This window comes from Mus pahari, chromosome 10, assembly GCF_900095145.1.
Source record: "Mus pahari chromosome 10, PAHARI_EIJ_v1.1, whole genome shotgun sequence".
Lineage (NCBI taxonomy): Eukaryota > Metazoa > Chordata > Mammalia > Rodentia > Muridae > Mus > Mus pahari.
Window position 1 is genome coordinate 65,067,866 of NC_034599.1, and position 11,241 is coordinate 65,079,106.

At 45.2% G+C, this 11,241-nt stretch overlaps 1 non-coding gene across 1 annotated transcript; it reads right to left on the reverse strand.

Moving 5' to 3' along the window:
- Nucleotides 1-6,451: 6,451 nt before the first annotated feature.
- Nucleotides 6,452-6,582, reverse strand: LOC115064923. The gene has a single exon (XR_003844742.1). It is a non-coding gene; the product is annotated as a small nucleolar RNA SNORA17 (small nucleolar RNA).
- Nucleotides 6,583-11,241: the final 4,659 nt, after the last annotated feature.

Genomic DNA, 11,241 nt, shown 5'->3' on the forward strand with positions numbered 1-11,241 from the left:
GTGTGTGTGTATATATATATATATATATATATATATATATATATAGAGAGAGAGAGAGAGAGAGAGAGAGAGAGAGAGAGAGAGAGAAACTCGTGTCATGCACATATTCTCACACAGGCTCCCACACATGCACAAAATAAATAAACATGCTTTTCTAAGCCAGCCATGGGGATTTGGTGTTCACTTGTAACTCCAGAGCTGAGGAAGCAGAGACAGGCAGACAGATCAGGACTCACAGGTCGTGCAGCCTAGCCTTCTTGATGAGTTCTAAGTCTGTATTTAAAGGGTAGATCATGCCTAATGAATGATATTTGAGGCTGACCACCACACACCCAGACCATCACACACACACACACACACACACACACACACACACACACACGAAACATATTACTTGCTACAGTGTCTTGAGACACAGCTGTTATCATAAAGTGCCAGCACTGCTCACAGTGAGGCCAGAGTCAGGTTCCAAGGCTTCCTACCCATTCCCACAGGCTGCCTTCTAGTGCAGGGTGTGCCTCTCACAGCCAAGACAGTCTGGTCCTGTCCATTTTGTTTCCTTTTCCCTCCTTCTCCCTTCGTTCCCTCCCTATCCTGCTTCATCCTGCCACGGGCCCAGGCCTGTAGTCAAGGAGTCAAGGTCCTAAGAAGGGGTGAGACTTGTCACTTCTGGTGGCCGTCAAAGCATAACTTTATTTACCACAAACCCTCCTCACATTCTGGGGTAAGGCAGGCGAATATCTGGGAGGCAAGAGGGGTTTGCCATAAGCACACACACACACACCTAACAATTTCTTTTTTAAACAACCATGCTGATTAGCATAGGACACCACAGGTTTAGCAAGGCCTGGTGGCTCCTACCTGTAAATCTAGCAGTAGGCTGAGGTAGGAGGACTGAACGCCATTGTGATTTCCAGGTGAGCCTGGGTTACAGAGGGGACTCTGTCTTAAAGAAAACAAAAAAGTAAAAACAATTCACTTAATTTTTTAAAAAAACTATGATACTAGTTCTAAAATTTCAAACTAGTGTCAAATCAGGCCTGTGACTTCCCGCTTCTACCCACTCCCCCTTTTATTCAGGCAACCTATTTTTAATCCTAATTTAAGCTTCTTACCCCTTCTTACACACCTGTCAGGTAAACTGCAATTACGTATTCAATGTTCCAGAATTGTTTGTATTGTAACTCATTATAGAAAATGGCTTTTTTTTCCTTGTGTTACTTTAATTACCAAACCACGAAGTTGCCACAAATTATTATATGCTAGCAGAGTCTATTACTAAAAATTTTTTTTTCAAGGAAAGAAAACCTGACTTGCCTTGCCTTCACAAGGGACTACAACTGTAAAACTAAAAATGGTTTTTAACCAATGAAAGCCCAGCAGGTGAAGGCATTGGCCACGCCCAAGACATGAGCTGGATCCCTGAGACCCTCGAGCGGAGGCCAGAACCCCAGAACCGACTCCTGCCAGCTGCTCTCTGAACTTGACACCTGAACCACATTGCATGCACCCTCTTCTCCCTAACACACAAATACATACATGTGACTTCTCAAAATTAATAAAAAGACAAGCAGTCTTATAAACCTGGTGTTATAATATTAGTTACCAGCCAGTCACTGAATAGAAATGGTTTGTACAATCTTTGAGCCCAGACAATTCAGGAAGTTTGCTTTTAAAGTAACATTGGCCTGTCTTGGTACTGATGTAGAAGATAAAATGGATAGACTATCAAACTGACCGGCAAGCAGACTCAGATAGTAAAGATGAAGACCAGGCAGATGGCTCGGTGTGTAAAGTGCTTGTCATGAAAGCATGAGGCCCAGAATTTAGACCCCTAGATCTATTTTTAAAACTAAGTGGCATGGGGGTTGCCTGTAATTTCAGGGTTACGAGGCAGAGATAGGGGATGCCAGAAACAATCCTGCTAGCTTAACTGGTCAGAATGGTGAGTTCTGGGATCAGTGAGAGATCCTGCCTCAAAAAATAGAGCGATCAAGGAAGACACCTAGTGTCAGTCTTTAACCTCATGTCCCCACATATGGGAATACACAAATGTACATACGTACCACACACACACACACAAGCGCACACATACAAATAAAGTAAAAAAAAAAAAAAAAAAAGTTGAGGGCCTAGGTTGGTCAAAAGTGGTATTTGCTGGGCCTGGAGAGGTAGCTCTTCCAGAGGGCCCAGGTTCAATTGCCAGCTCCCACATAGCGGCTCATGACCATCTGTAATTCCAGTCCCAGGGGTTCTGATGCCCTCCTTTAGTTCTTGTGGGCATGCATGTATGGGTTGCATAGACATACAAACAGGTAAAACACCCATACAAATAAAAAGAATAAAATGTTCAAAAATATATTTTAAAAATGGTATTTGTAAAAGTGTAAAGTAGGGGCTGACAGGATGGCTCAGCGGGTAAGAGCACTCACTGACTGCTCTTCCGAAGGTCCTGAGTTCAAATCCCAGCAACCACACGGTGGCTCACAACCACCCTTAATGAGATCTGACGCCCTCTTTTGGTGTGTCTGAAGTCAGCTACAGTATACTTATGTATAATAATAAATAAAGCTTTGGGAAAAAAAAAAAGAATGTAAAGTAGGTGAGCCAAAACCAACAGGATGAGTTCAAGATGAATAAATAGAGTTGTTACTAGTCTTCTCCTGGCCTATCGAGACAGTGTAACCCCTCAGGTATCTAGATCTGTAGGATGTGTCTTATTCCTTAAGGAGCCGAACAATCCTCCTCTTAGGAGCAGTCACACATGGGAACAAAGAAAAAAAACTTTCCCACAGAGGAACAGTGAGGAAAAGCCAGTGATGTGGGGGTTGGGACCATGTCAGAGAGAGCAAAGACAAAAGGTCCACAGGTGACCTTCATGAGTAGTTGGCAGGTGAGTTAAGCAAGACCAGGTGGCAGAGAAATGCAAGGAAGACGGGTCACTCTTTCCTGTGGTTTTCTGAGACAGTGTCTCATTATGTAAACCAGGTGTGCTGGTTGGATTTTTGCCAACTTGACAAAAGCTAGAGTCATCTAGGAAGAAGGAATGTCAGTTCAGGGTTTGTCTCCATTAGACAAGTCTGTGGGGCATTTTCCTGATTGATGATTGATATGGGAGGGCCCAGCCCACTGTGGGAAGTGTCTCCCCTAAGCAAGCATTCCTGAGTTATCTAAGGTAGGTAGTGAGAAAGCCCTGGGGAACAAGCCAGTAAGCAGCATTCCTCCAGGGCCTCTGTGTCCGTTCCTGCCTCCAGTTTCCTGCCTGGCGTTCCTGCCTTGACTTCCCTTCACAATGGGCTACAACTATAAGCGGAACTAAATCCTTTCTTCCTCAGGTTGCTTTTGGTCCTGGTGTTTATCACAGCAGCAGAAAACAAACTAAGACACCTGGCTTGCCTGGAATTCCTGATCTTCCTCCTTAACTTTGGATTTTTGAGATTACATGTGCATACCAACATACCTGGTCAATGTTGATTTTTTTTTCTTCTGAGTCCTTTATTTATTCTTCAACAATTTCATAGATGTATGCAATGTCTCTTATCTTGTCCATCCACAATGCTTTATTCCAGACTCTCCTTCAATCCCAATATGTGCCCTTTCAACCTTCATATCCTCTCCTAGTTATATTTATTTATTTTTTGGTCTTTTTTTTATTTTGAAAACTGATTCTATGTATATTGCCTGCATCTATGTATGTGCCCCATGCATGCTTGGTGCCTGAAGAAGTCAGAAAAATGAGCCTTGTCACCTTGAGCTGGATTTAGAGATGGTTGTGAATCACCATGTGGGTTCTGGGACTCAAACCTGGGTCTCTAGAAGAGTGGCCATTGTCCTTAACTGCTGGGCCATCTCTCCAGCCCCTCGTTTTGTTTTAAACCCCACTGAGTTCAGTTAGTGCTGTATGTTGCACTAATTAGACCCGCAAATGCCGACTTTGTCTTGTGCCGATGACCTTAGCTACTGTGGGTTTGTGGGTACCTACCCATGTCATGTACAGAAGTCTGCATTTCACAGCACCGCCTCTCCGCCCCCCCCCCATCCTGCTGTTCTTACATTCTTTGTGCCTCTCTTCTGTAATGTTCCCTGAACCTACTGGTCACTAGAGAGTCACCACAGTGTGAGGAAGGGCGGAAAGATTTCAGAAGGAGCTCTCTACAGCCTAGTAAAAAGTCCTGGCTTCTTCACTACCGTGAATACACGATTGCAGTGAAGGAACAGAAAGCACAGTACGTCATTCATGCTGACTGACAATCAACACGCCATCCTTAGTTTCATCAGCAGATCCAATTTCCTCTGCTTGCCTGAGACCTCCACACACTCTCGAGTGCACACACACAGAATAAACAAACAAAATGTAAAAATAATAAATTAATTAATTAAATCAAAAATGAAATACCCCAGCAGTTATGAGACACTTGAGTACCCTACCCCCCACCCCCCAGCAAAGGGGGAATTCAAACTGTGGGACATTATTTTCTTAAAAACTTAGCACAACTAATTAACACATAATAAATAACATATGTATTATTTATGTTATGAAATATTTTTGATAACAATTACAACTCAAAGGACATTCATTTTTTCCTCTTTTACATGTAAACAAAGTAGATATTTATATATCTGAATATACTATAATTGACTAGTTGTTTTGCTAGTAATTACTTTTCATGTCTAAGCTAATTCACAGTTATGGTTTATATATACATAATATAGTGTTAATTGCCATCTCAGAAGTATTTTTTTAAACTTTTTGTTGGTTCTTTGTGAATTTCACGTCATGTAGCCCAATCTCATCCATTCCCCCCCTCATACCCACCCTCCATCCTTGCAACCTCAACCCCCAACAGAGGGGAAAAAATCTGGTTGTGGAAGCTGTGGTGTGTGTCCCATGATGTATCCTTTTGTGGTATACACTTCTTTACTTGCAAATGTTCACTGCAATGACTCGTTGGTCTGGTACAAGGCCACTGGCTTCTGCTACTCCGATGATACTGGACCCTCACTGGGACTCCTCTCAGGTATCCTGTTGTTGCCCTGCGTCATGGAGGTCCTGTAGCTTTGGATCTGTAGGACTGGCTCTTTCATGCATTCCAGCAGTTCATCAATGGAGTAGATGTTGGTATGGGCCAATTCAAAGCCCTGGATCTGGGTCTGCGTGTTATCTGAACTGGTCAGCCCACCAGCTCTCCCACTCTCATGACCTGAGGGTTGGCTCACCTGCAACGCCCCCTCCTTCCAACTAGAGCCACCTCCACCCTGTTGCCCAGCAGAGGTGCAGAACCCATTCTCCCAGATGCTGTAGCAGGTGAGAGACAGGGCCAGCTCTCCTGCTGTCATGACCCCAGGGCCAGTTCTCCTGCTGAGGTGTAAGGGTTGGAGGAGAGTATCTCCCCCTCATCCATGTTGCCACGGGAAGACTAATGGCAAGGGAAACCATTGCTCCCATGCTCATATCAGGCTGGCTCACCCACAACTCCCAAATATGTGTGTGTGTGTGAGTGTGTGTGTGTGTGTGTGTGTGTGTGTCTGTGAGTGAGGGTGTATGAGTATGTGAGTGTGTGTGAGTGAGTGTGAGTGTGTGAGAGTGTATGTCTGTGTGTGTGTAAGTATGTCTCTGTGTGTGAGCATGTATGTGTAGGGAGGAGGGAATGCTTTCCCAAGTACTGCAGCTGGCTATGGATGGCATCAGCTCTTCTGCTCTCACACCCCCAGAGCAGAGCTCTCCCAAGATGCCCAGGCCAGGGGTGGGGGCAGTTCTGCACAGCCCTCAGACATCAATATATCCCCTGGCGGCACCCCAGACCACAGACTGCCTGGCCTTTGATGGTAACAGATCGCTGCTGCTGCAGAGTCACAGACCCAGATGAGATCCCCTGTATCAGCACAGACCAGTACCCAACCATGGTCCCCGATGGCATCATCAGGCTGTTCCTTAACTACCCTTATGTCTACATTTCTGCCTCTCTACGTTGTGCCTACATCCTTCTGTTTCTCTTTCTCTTACATTTCTCCAGCACTTACTTGATCCTCTTAGTGGTGCCCAGAGTTTCTGAGTGTGTGGGGTCATCTCAGGAGTGATCTCAGGGGTGTTATATCCTCGTCTGTGCATTCTCACACGGGGCAGGGGTCATCTCAGGCATGCTCTGCTGCCTCACACACCCCTGCCCTCCAGGCCTGCTCAGCACCAGACTGGTGGGCATCTTAGGCGTGGGCTTGCTCCTCACCCAGGTCCACCTCGTGGTCCCACTGGAGGGTTGTCTGTCTCAGGCTCACTCCCACTTGGGGACCACAGTCCCAGGTAGGTTTTTCTAGTCTCTGGATCACTTCCTGCCCCGGGAACCCACTTAGGCCTACATGGCACCAGACTCGTGGTTATTTTAGGTTAGCATCCTGTCTGGTCCTCATAGTGCTGGAGTGGTGGTCATCTCAGGATCTCTTTTTTTTTTAAAAGAGTGTTTGGTTGCTAATCATTCACATGTTCCCAGGTCAGGACACTGAGTGTAGACATGGCCTTTCCCTCTCTACCACCTATTGACATACATGTGACACAGTAGTCATACCTGCAATGCCTCTAGGGACAGGAGAGCTTTTATTTGTTAGTTAGCTAGCTAGCTAAGCTAGTTAGTTAGTTGGCTGGTTTGTTAAGCACAAGTAAGCACAGCCAGAAAAAAAAAAAAGCATAAAATACTGAGAAAGTCCTTCTGTGGGGTATTTATGTCTTAACTTATGTAATTGCTGGTGTAAAGAGGGCAAATTCAGCCTCGGGTGTGTTTAAATAACTCACAACTGAGATTTAAGATAGCATAATATGGCTTGCTGCAGAGATAGAGATTTTTTTTCCCCAAAGAGTTGTGGCCAGAAATTCTAAAATAAGTTCCCAACGAAATGCATTCATCCTAAACTCAGTCTCCCAGCTAGAGAGCATGGTAGAAAACCCCACTGCACATCCATTCTGGAAACGCTTCTCTTCTTTTATCCAACAGTTTTCTAAAAATAAGTATCTTGAGCCTGGTGTGGTGGCACACACCTTTAAGCCCAGCACTCCGAGGGAGAGGCAGGTGGGTATCTGAGTTCGAGGCCAGCCTGGTCTACACAGTGAGTTCCAGGACAGTCAGGGCTACACAGAGAAACCCTGTCTCGGAGAATAAAAAAGGAAGGAAGGAAGAAAACACTACCACCAAAAAGTACCTGATGGACAGCGCCAACTTCCAACTGTCTGTCCAGCCCCAGTGTTGTATTCTCAGGCAGGTCATGACACACAATAAACAATGAGGTCCCACAGTATCTGGCAGTCTTTTTTTTTTTTTTTTTTTTTTTTTTGCTAAGACGTGTCACTGGACATCGATCTTCATAGGTGGGAGAAGTGGAAGGTAATGTTTACTTCTGTTCAAGAACAAAAACGGAATAATGAGCTCAAGGCGTAGCTTAGTTGGTAGAGGACTTCTTAATATGCATGAAGCCAGAGGCTCCATCCCGGGCGTGGCGTGAGTGGAGCTTAACAGGACTAGCTTAGTGTAGAATGAGATAGTAGAGCATTTGCCTAATGTGCAAAAAAGGCCATGGGAACATCTCCAGCAATAAATAAACTCATAGAAGGATGGTGGATAAATAGATGGATAGATAGATAGATAGATAAATGACCAATAGATGATACACAGAGTGTCCTGGCTAGTTTATGTCAATTTGACACAGCTGAAGTCATCTGAAAGGAAGGAACCTCAATTGAGAAAATGCCTCCATCAGATTGGGCTGTAGGCAAGGGTATTTCCTTAATTAGTGATTGGTGTGGGAGGGCCTCATCTGTTGTGGGTGGGCCACACCTGAGCTGGTGGTCCTACATGCTATAGGAAAGCAGGGTGAACAAGCCGGTAAGCAGCACTCCTCCCTGGCCTCTGCATCAGCTGCTGCCCCCAGGCTCTCGCCGTGCTTGACTTCCTTCAATAAATAACTGTGCTGTGGACATGTAGGACAACGCATTTCCTCCCCACGCTGCTTTTGGTTCTGGTGTTTCATTACGGCAGTAGAAATCCAAAGACACACAGATAAATAAACTGATTACATTAGATTCGATTATCAAAATAGACAATACAAGTTGGTCATGGTGACACAAGCCTGTCATCCTGGCACTTAGGGAGTGGGAGGCAGGAAGACAAGGAATTCAAGGTCAGCTTTAGATTCGTGGTGAGTTCAAGACCTGCCTGGCTCTCAGGAGAATCTTTCTCTCAAAAGAAAATATGGAAATCTAGATCTTTCACTTAAAATAAAATTAATAGTATAGAATCGCTCTTAGAAACATAACTTTGTGTCATAATTGCCTTGGTTTCCCCTTCAACATTTGACTATTCTGAACCTGACTTCAAGAGCCCGTCTAGGGGCCCTAGGTGGTGCAATTACTGTAGGCTTTCCCATGAGGCACCTGACCCTGCCCGTCATACAGAAAGCTGTGGTCACTGTGAACTCAGGAAAGAGCGTTTTTTTCTTCTCCTTGGATGTATCAATACGCAGATGACATTTTCTTCTTTGCCCCAAGGGAACTCATGCTATGAAGGTGTCATAAGCTACCTGTCTGTCTGTCTGTCTGTGCCTCAGTGAGGTAGTTCGCATCCCTTTGACTCTGACTCCCCATCTTCAAATACAGGATAATGTGGTACCACCCTCCAAGGGCCTCACTGGAGGTCAGAGGCAGTGATTCACAAACTCCTTTACTTATCGGGTCCAATGTAGGAATTTTATTATGATCATTTTCTCCCAGGCCCTTTTTAGCTCAGTGACAAGTAACAAATACTCAACAATTACATCAACCGTATGCAGACAAAATTTGGCTGTGAGTCTGCCTGGCTCAGTCTTCTCAGTATTACTGAGGCACTTGCCTACCTACCTACTGTCAGCCATCACCTCCTTCCCTTATGTGTGGACGACTGTCAATGTCCTTGTCAGACATATCCCACTCTTCGTGCCCTGGATCACTTTTGGCAGTCTCTTCCAAAGCTGCTCTTCTTAAGAATAAGTCCTGACTTAAAAACAAAACAAAACAAAACAAACCTTCAGTCCTTCCTGCCCCACCTACATGATTTAGTTGAATTAAATACCTAACAGGGCCCTTCAAAGGAGGCGGGGAAGCTGCACATGCTGGAACACGCCTGTAACCCCAGTGAGGAGGTTAGGAGGAAATATTGCTGCTTTGTTGCCACTTTAAGACTAGCCTGGGCTACACAGCAAGACCATATCCCCCAAAGAGGGACACTGGGGTCGATTGCTTACCTAACACACATGAAGCCTTGGATTCGTCTCCCACACTGCATAAATTGTATTCCTCTAGCCCCAGCATTTAGACAGTGGAGGCAGAAGGCTCCGAAGCTCATGGACACTTCCAGGTCACCTAGAATATATGAGATTCTGAGATTCTGACTCCAACAGTGGGAGTGGAAACCTAGCATCCGTAAGGCCTTGAGTTCAATCCCCTGCACTGCTGTCTATGCATTTGGTGCTGATGAGAAGGTAAATGGGTTAGCATCACTGTCCCATCATCCCTGTGGCCACCGCCAGCTAGCATCATCCTTCCGCAGTAGGTGTCTCTGAGGATGTGTGAGACCAGATGGGTTATGGAGTCCATAGCTCTCGACAACGATTTTCAGTGGCCTTTCTCTGTTTTGGGGTGTTTGGCTTGCACTCATGATCACCAGGACAAAATACCCAGCTCCCCAGTGTCCCCAGCTGGCAGAGGCTTTGCCCCTTGAGGTCCTGCCTACCTTTTCCTCAGCGAGTGGGCCTCCTCCTGATCGAACCTCTGCCCAGATCTCTTGGCTGCTTAGCTTTCCCTGACTTAATTCTTTCCCTCAAATCCAACCAGAAGATAAAAGCCTAATTAAACCTGAGTCAACTGCTTTACTCTGTTCAGAAGACAGAATTTGATGATTCTTGTCCTGAAAAGTCAAGCCATTCTTGGAGGAAGGTCTCAGTGACACATACAAAATTACTGCCAATTCACTGTAAGTTTGCGATCCAAACCTCTGCTTAAACTAGCTTGCAGTTTCTTACCTCAAACAAAATCAAAAACAGAGAAAATTTCAAGACAACATCTTGCTCTGAAACCCAGGCCATCCTCCAATCTTCAGGAGACTTGGGCTAGAGTCACGAGTGCTGGGATTGCAGGTGTTTGCCACTATACCCAGCCTTCAAAATCTAACACACTCTGCTCTCTAAACCCACCTAGTAAGCCATGTGTGGTGGGACACGCCTGTAATCTCTGTACCTGGGAATTAGAGGCAAGAGAATCAGAAGTTTCGGTCATCCTTGGTTATGTAATGAATTTGTAGTCAGCTTGAGTTACATCAAACAAACAAGGGCTGGAGAGATGGTTCAGCGATTAGGAGCACTGACTTACTGACTGCTCTTCCAGAGGTCCTGAGTTCAATTCCCAGCAACCACATGGTGGCTCACAACCATCTGTAATGGGATCCAATGCCCTCTTCTGGTATGTCTGAGGACAGTGTACTCACATACATAAGATAAATAAAATCTTAAAATAGACAAACAAATGGATAAATTGAAAACAAGAGGTACTAGATAAGTTTACTCATTCACTCATGTGTTTGATTCTGGTATCCCTTACTTCATTCTCTTTAAATTCTTGCCATCCAAACTCCTTCCTACTCAAATACATCAAGACCTTTCTTTCCCTTGACCAACCATTCTGCCTCAAATTCCATTCATTTTGGGTCGAGATTACCACACAGTTCATCATCTGGATGTTAGTTGGGAACCAAACACCTTGTGGGGAAGTGCTCCCTAACCAGCCTTTCTGACCCATCACTGTGACCCACACTGATTGCCGCCATGCACCTGAATCACTGTCTGACATAGCCTTGCATGTGGCATGTGACACTCCTTCCTAGACTGTAATCTCAACCCCAGCATGGTGGTGTACACCTGTAAGCCAGCACTCAGGAGGGAGGGGCTTGGGGGGCATAATCAGGAATTCAAGATTCTCCCTGCCTACACAGTGAGTTTGAGGCCCTGGGCTACAAGAGACACCATCTCAAACAAACAAACAAACAACAGCAACAGCAGCAACAAAAAAAAGGTAGAGGAATGGAGAAGAGGAGTGGTTGGTAAGATGGCTCACAGAGGAAAGACATTCACCACCAAATGAACTAAGGTCAAGTCCTAGAACCTACATAGAAGGAGAGAAGCTGGTCTCACAAGTGCTGTAGCGCTCGCGCGCTCTCTCTCTCTCTCTCT